Source organism: Anguilla rostrata, chromosome 19, assembly GCF_018555375.3.
Source record: "Anguilla rostrata isolate EN2019 chromosome 19, ASM1855537v3, whole genome shotgun sequence".
Classification (NCBI taxonomy): domain Eukaryota; kingdom Metazoa; phylum Chordata; class Actinopteri; order Anguilliformes; family Anguillidae; genus Anguilla; species Anguilla rostrata.
Window position 1 is genome coordinate 11,527,756 of NC_057951.1, and position 7,500 is coordinate 11,535,255.

General features: G+C 53.0%; 1 protein-coding gene across 1 annotated transcript in view; it reads right to left on the reverse strand.

Moving 5' to 3' along the window:
- LOC135245926 (DENN domain-containing protein 2A-like) overlaps positions 1-7,500 on the reverse strand; it is a 32,757-nt gene that overhangs the window by 17,384 nt on the left and 7,873 nt on the right. The window lies entirely within an intron of this gene.

Sequence of the window (7,500 nt, forward strand, 5' to 3'; positions counted from 1 at the left end):
GCTAGCTGAGACAGGGTAACTGGTGGAAATTAAAAAAAAAAAAAAAAAAAAAAAGCTTGCACGTACAGGACTGGGTTAAACCAGCAGTGGAGCACCTGAGGAAGCCAGGGTGAGCCCGCAGGCACTGTTTAAAGAACACCGCGGACAAGCAGGGCCCTGTCCCCTGCCAACTGCCGGTGGGCGGAGCCACCCGTCAGCCCCCAAACAACTCCAGAGGATGATTGACACCTCAAACGAGCTTTAAAGAGGTGTGGGAGTGAAGGCAGGAACCGGGAGGCTGTGAAACGCTTCCTGTGTCCGGGGCGCTACTACGGTCCCCAGCTACAGCAGCTCTGGCTCCGCCCCTCACAGACCTCGACAGCCGGAGAGAATCGAAGGAATTCCTGCCCAATTAGGAGAAATTCCTGCCGTGTTTTACCCCCTACCCCCCCCCCTCCGTCCAGCTTGTGAAGTTGTCGGTAATAAACCTGTTAAAGCGCGTCCTTGACTTAAGTCATCCAATCGCAGCGCTCCTTTTCAGCTAACGCACAAACTCAGCCCTCGGGGGGGGGGGGGGTTCATTTCACACGCTTTTCTCCACCTCAGCTCCAGACACCGTCAAACATGGCACCACAGAAACCGCAATAACACTTTTGGCATACAAATACAAAACATACAAAAAAAAAGGCAAAGAAGAAATGCATTCAAAAGGGTGACGAGCGCGAGATAGATGGCTTCTGCTGGAGCCGTTTGGCAGGAGGGGAGATGGGTTTGACTGCACAGTGAAGGGCCCAGGGAAAAGAGGCCTGTTGTCTGCAGCACTACAGTGGCTCTGTGAGTCTGCAGCTCCTCTCTGTCTCTGATGCATATTAATGAAAGCATGGAGCAGTCCATACAGCCTTCTCTTCTCTAACTGCCAGCTGGGTTTCTGATCTCTCTTTCTTTCCCTTTTTCTTTCAGCCTCTCTTTCTGTTTCTTACTCTGTTTCAGCCTGACTTTCAGACTCAGTCTCTTTCATTCTCACTCTCTCTCTTTCTCTCACTTTCCCCCAGCCTCTCAGTAGGCCCAGTGTGTATCATTCAGATTGCTCTCATTCCTGGACTCTCTCCCAGAGAATCCCCCCCCCCACACACACACACACGCACACGCACACACGAACACACACACACACACACACACACACGCACACACGAACACACACATGCACATACACACACACCCACTCACAACACACACCCCACACTCTCTCACACACACACCACACACACACACACACCTCAACACACCCTCACACACACCACACACACACACCTCCCACACACACAACCACACACACACACACTCTCTCCACCACACACACACACACACACTCTCTCACACACACACACACACTCCACACACACACACCACACACACACACACCACACACACACACCACCCACACACACCACACACTCTCTCCACACACACACACACTCCCACACACACACACAACACATCTCAACACACACACACACACAACACCCCACCCCACACCCCACACACACACACACACACACACACACACTCACACACACACACACACACACACACACACACACTGGTGTGTGATGGTGAACTCTGCTGGATTAAGCTCAGCCCTGGTGAGTGCGGGGGAGGGTTGCGTCAGCGCTCCGCTGGCCTGTAGGCGCAAATGATTTTCAGCTGTGAGCCGGTCACATGTTAGAGTGGGGGAGGGAGAACAAAACCTGACTTTTCTTCCTCTCTTTTCTCTCTCCACCACCCCCCCCCCCTTCTTTGAGAAACAAAAAAGAAAGAATTGAGAACAGATACTCCGGAGAGCGCGGCTGAGGAATGCGTGTAACGTTAGCCCCAGAAGAAGCGGTGCGTAGTTTTACATTTCGTTTCTGGGTCAGGGCCGGGGTTGGAGGGGAGCGTATCCCAGGAACCGGGAGGCAGAGGAACGGGACGGCCAAACGGCTCAAACTGAGTGCGCTGCGAGGACGTGGGACGTCCCGTTACAGAGGGAAAACACAAGTTTAGGGTTACACAGGCAAAGAAAACAGCCCCGCCGCTCGGAGCTGGAGCACGAGCTGCAGTCAGAGGTTCATCCGTACAGAACAGGGATCTGGCACAGCCAGGCTGGGGGCTGCAGAGAGGAGGCTGAGGGGCTTTAGGCCACCGGAAGAGCCGTCAGTACCGAAGCACGAGGGCTGTAAAGACAACATGCTCCAGGAGCTCGGGAGAGACCCAACGCGGTCAGGCACCCTGAGGTGCAGGGCGTTCAGCAACAGATGTAGCGCGTTCAGCTGCTTTTTGCCGGAGGAGTGTGTTCATGAGCTGAAGCCTAGCGTGTTCAGCAGCTCAGGAATGTAGTGTGTTAAGTTGAGGCCAGCAGCCGGAGACCTGAAGAGATTGGGGGGCACGGTGTCAGTGGATGTGTGACAGGCAGTGAATCCACAAACTTGTAAAGCAGTAAATCTGACAAGCATCGCCATGTTTATTGCCTCCGTTACCGAGGCAACCTCACCAGAGAATACACTCCGTCGTGACCACTTTTTCTTTTCTTTTTTCCTTTTTTTTTTGTTGTTCCAACCGGCCTTTGTCAATCCTGACACTGAGCAAGAAAGCGGCTTCCACCTCTGTGAGTTAGAGATGAGAAGCCATCTGCTCTGCCCCATAAAACCATCATGGGCGAGTCTGACCCCAAGAGACCCTGGGAGACCCCTACCTGTCCAGCCCTCCACTGTGAACCCCTGAAATTCGATTGGTCAGGCAGCCATAGCAACCGAGCACGGCTGAGGCACGGCCGCGGGCATCGCATAGACGCACAAAGAGGACACGAGCTGACAGGCCTATGGTTCCCCATTCAGGCCATCAGCACCCATGATCAGCAGAGAGTTGGGAGAATGCGAGGGGAGATGTGGGGGTGCCCCAGAGGCCCCGCCCAGCCGCTCGTTCCACAGAGACGCCCCTGAGCCCTGAACTGCCCCACAAATCAAACAGGAAGCCCGCACGGCCGACCGCCACGGACAATAGCGGCCAAACGCAGGTGACCTGGAAACCTCTCAGCGAGGGCGGGGTCCTGCCCGCCCCGCTCCATATGGGGCACAGACAATGAGCCGGGCTCCAGGAGGCCTTCTCTGAACTGGGTCTCTCAGCCCCAAAGACTTCCCTGTGTGTGTGTGTGTGTGTGAGCATGAGGGTGTGTGTGTGTGTGTGTGTGTGCGTGTGTGTGAGCATGAGGGTGTGTGTGTGTGTGTGAGAGCGAGCGAGCACGCGTGTGTGTGTGAGTGTGTGTATGAGCATGTGCGTGTTCCTTAACTGCATTTGTGCCTGTGTGGGTAATCTGATAAAGCCTCTCCCATGGAGATTTCCCCGCAGAAGGAGCCCGTGATGGGGTGACTCATGTTTTTCTTCTGCGGCTCGTTTGGCTCAGAAGGAGAAGACTCTGCCTCCCGCCAGTTTCCCTGGGCACCGTGGCACACCTGTCTACACAGCACCCAACACACACACACACATCTGCCCGTGTTCCCCACCCCACCTCCCCAAGACAAAACCACAATCCATAAATCCATGAAAAATTAAAGCTTGTCAGGACAGAGATCACTTATGAAATATATTGGGGCTGAGTCGTCATGTCTTCTGAGATAACCTGCTCTCACCTGTCCTGCTTATTTTTTAATCGGGTAGACAGACGTGGTAGAGCCACGGTGAGCCCACAGTACAGCTAAATCAGAACCATACCCCAGTGAGATGTGTTCTGCTTTAAAAAGCTGCACAGCTTCGCCTGCAATCAATTTAACGCATCGCTTCATATTTGTCAGGCTCTCTGTGGAGGTTCAGTGCATTTTTTTTTCCTTGCTGGATTCAAAAGCGGTGAGCTGTTCTGCGAGGGGGGCGGGCTCAGACTGCAGAATGCTACGCTTCCAGCGATGAATAACCCAGTCGCGTTCCAAAACCCGTTCTAAAGGGAAGAGGAAGGCGCTTCATTTCTAAATGGGCACGGTCTCATTCCGGATGTGGCAGGACACAAGAGCCTGACATTGTCATTGGATGGTGGTGGTGGTGGTGGTGGGGGAGGGTAATTTCACTGACCAATGCGTTGGGTAGACCTGGTTCAGTCTGAAAGGTGTCCTGCTCCATCCAGAGGGCATGGAGGTAAACGCGATCGCAGTTTTGGGGAGCGAGTAAACGCTGGGGTTTTATACGCGGTCAGCAGTCAGTGCATTTCTCCTGCCTGTGCAGGGCCCTCTTTTCCCAAGCAGATCCCACAGCAGCCTCTGGAGCAGCCCCGGAGCAGCTCTGGAGCAGCCACTGGAGCAGTCCCTGGAGCTGAGCCAGGGGCCCTGCCGTGTGTGTGCACTGCTGGCCCCCTCTGCGGGGATCTCTCCCCACTTCCTCCCTGGATGGTAAACAGCACTATCAGCCAGCCCAGGGGAACCATGCCTGTGTGCTCTCACACACACACACGCACACACACACATACGCACATACACGCACAAACACACACACACACACACACACAAGCACACAGACACATATGCACACACACACGCACACACACACATACGCACATACACGCACAAACACACACACACACACACAAGCACACACACATACACACACACACACACACACACACATACGCACATACATGCACAAACACACACACATACACAAGCACACAGACACATACGCACACACACACACACACACACATACGCACATACATGCACAAACACACACACACGCACACACACGCACACAGACACATACGCACACACACACATACGCACATACATGCACACTCACACACGCACACAGACACATACGCACATACATGCATAAACACACACACACACGCAAGCACACAGACACATACGCACACACACACACGCACACATACGCACATACATGCACACACACACTCAGTGGGACCCCTTGGGCTGGGTGTGTGACCGTTGTTGGCCTTTGGGAAAGGATGAACCGGAAACAGAAACAGAACTGCTTTAGCCTCAGAACAACTGATGGGAAAACAGTGACAAAACGCCAGCCCACAAACAATTAAGCCCGTGCAAGACTGTGACTCTAAATATAACGCAGATTGCATGCATTGTATTTCCATTGTTTCGCACAGAAGTATTGCGTTTCTTGTTATTGTGTTTCTCGTACGCATATAGGCGTCTGGCTCAGGAAAAGGTCTGTAATAATGGCGAGTATTTCCGCCTGGGAAGATCGACCGACCCGAACCGAAGCGGAGTGCAATACCACAACACAGAGGGGCCCCAGCGCATCCACACGCCCCTCGACAACAACAGCACGGCTATTGCTGACCGCAGCAAACACGACAACGCAAACGGCCGCTTTCCCCAGAACGCGGGCGAAACTTTGGGATGGGAAGCAGAAGACAGACAGACAGACAGACAGACAGACAGCAGGAAGCTGAGCGACAGGATGTGGGTGTTGGGCGTACATCCTGGTCGTCGCCCGGCGCTGGAGGAGGTGACACAGGCCGGGGGGGCTGCCGCGTCGGGCCCCGTCCGACTCACACGCAGAGGAAACCGACCGCCTCCCCGTCTTATCAGAGTCTGTCAGACCTGCTCCTCAAAATCCACATGCACTGAGAGTAATGCTTTCCATCAGAGCGCAAACTCTATCAGAACGCAAACTCTATCTATCAGTGCTAACTCCTTCATGAACAGTACTCCAGAAGATGTTTGTTTTAGATATAGCAATGTTATATGTTTCATAGATGAATCCATAACAATTGCATTTTATCTATACAGCAACGTTATATGGTTCATAGACGTATCCATAACAATCACTCAATATGCGCACAGATTTTTAGGAAAGAGCAGTTTTTGTAACCTGCTGGATGAGAGAACATCCAACAGCGGCGGGCTGACGCACATGGAAAAGCGAGGGGTGACTTTGATGGAAGAGCCGCCTCTTCATTTCGGATTCTGGGCTTGGAGAGGCTCCTCCAGACGCCGTGCATTCAGGCCTGAGAGGGAGCTTTCACAACAGGCCCCTAGAGGGAGGGGAGGGGGGCGGCCCAGCGTGGGGCAATCAGTGTTAAAAAAGAACTCCGTGTCCCACTGGGTGACACATCAACTGATGAGAGTAGAGAAGGTGACAGCCTTCTGAAGAGTTAGGCTCTGTGAGGACTTTGTGTTGTTTTTCTGTATGTATTTGCTGCGTGGATCCTACACTCTCATGGGGCAATGTTTAAAAAAGCCACATTTATATTTTTCAGATATAAAAGTGTTTTTTTGGGTAGTGGCTTTCCACCGAGTTCCACTCAGTGGAAAAGGTTTCTGAGGAGTGGATTTCTGTGAGATTTCACCGTTTCTTCTTGTATTTCCAAACCCAGCTGAAAGATTATTGCGATGAGGTCATTGAGACTTACGGTCAAGTTCCACACAGGACAGGGTAAGGAGAGAGAGAGAGCAGAGGTGAAGGGCTGTCTCCATGGAGACAGTAAAAGATGGAAGAGAAGAGAAAAGAAATAAGGAGCCCTGTCCGCCCTGTTTCTTTTTTTGGTGGGGGGGGGGGGTAATGTTCTGTATATCACGTATATCGTAAGGGGGGGTGCATTCCCCATCTGGAGCAAGAGATTGAATTTCAACTGCAAGCAAAGATGGGACGCAGCTTCTCCGTACCCCCAAAAAAACTGCAACTCACCCCTCCACCCCCACCCCCTACCCCGCCCCCATTCCCCTGACAAGAGCGATTCATGCTGATCTCCCCTCCTCAATCATTCCAATAGAACAATCTGCACTCAATTATCGTGCTGGCTGGGGAGACCGAGCTTCGCGCCGGCCTGGCCAAGCTCTCTCTCTCTCTCTCTCTCTCTCTCTCTCTCTCTCTCTCTCTCTCTCTCTCTCTCTCTCTCTCTCTCTCTCTCTCTCTCTCTCTCCTCTCCTCTCTCTCTCTCTCTCTCTCTCTCTCTCTCTCTCTCTCTCTCTCTCTCCGAGCGGCGCTGGCCCAGGCTCAGACACGGCCGCCCGCTGCTCCCAGCAGATAGGTTCAGCCCCAACTGCTCCCTCAGCGTCGGGCTGAGCCGGAGAGAGCACCCTTCCTCCTTTAAATTAATACCCGTGGGTGTATTTTTAAAACGGCGGAGGAGCCAGCAAAATGGTGCCGACTTCTCCCACAGCACACACTGTACCGATGGTAAGAGCTGCAGTCCGGGAGTCCTGTTCATTCCTATTGCACTGCGGACACAGCCGACCTGAGCCAGGTGCATGCTGATACCGGACGTGGCTTTTTTCTGCTGACAAAAAAACCCCAATACATTTCCACTGTCAGCTCTTCACAGGTACCATGTACGAATAAATCAAGCTGAAGAAAGTACAGTATGTAATGATCAAATAAGTGCTTAATGGGGGTGGTGAAACACTTCCTGTGTGAAGGAACCCCCCTTTCCGGAAGTTTTCTCAGCTGCTTAGCGGCTGTAGCAGCCCACCAGTGCTGCTTCCCCCTCCCCCTCCCCCCAGAATCCCCCCTGGGCTTGGC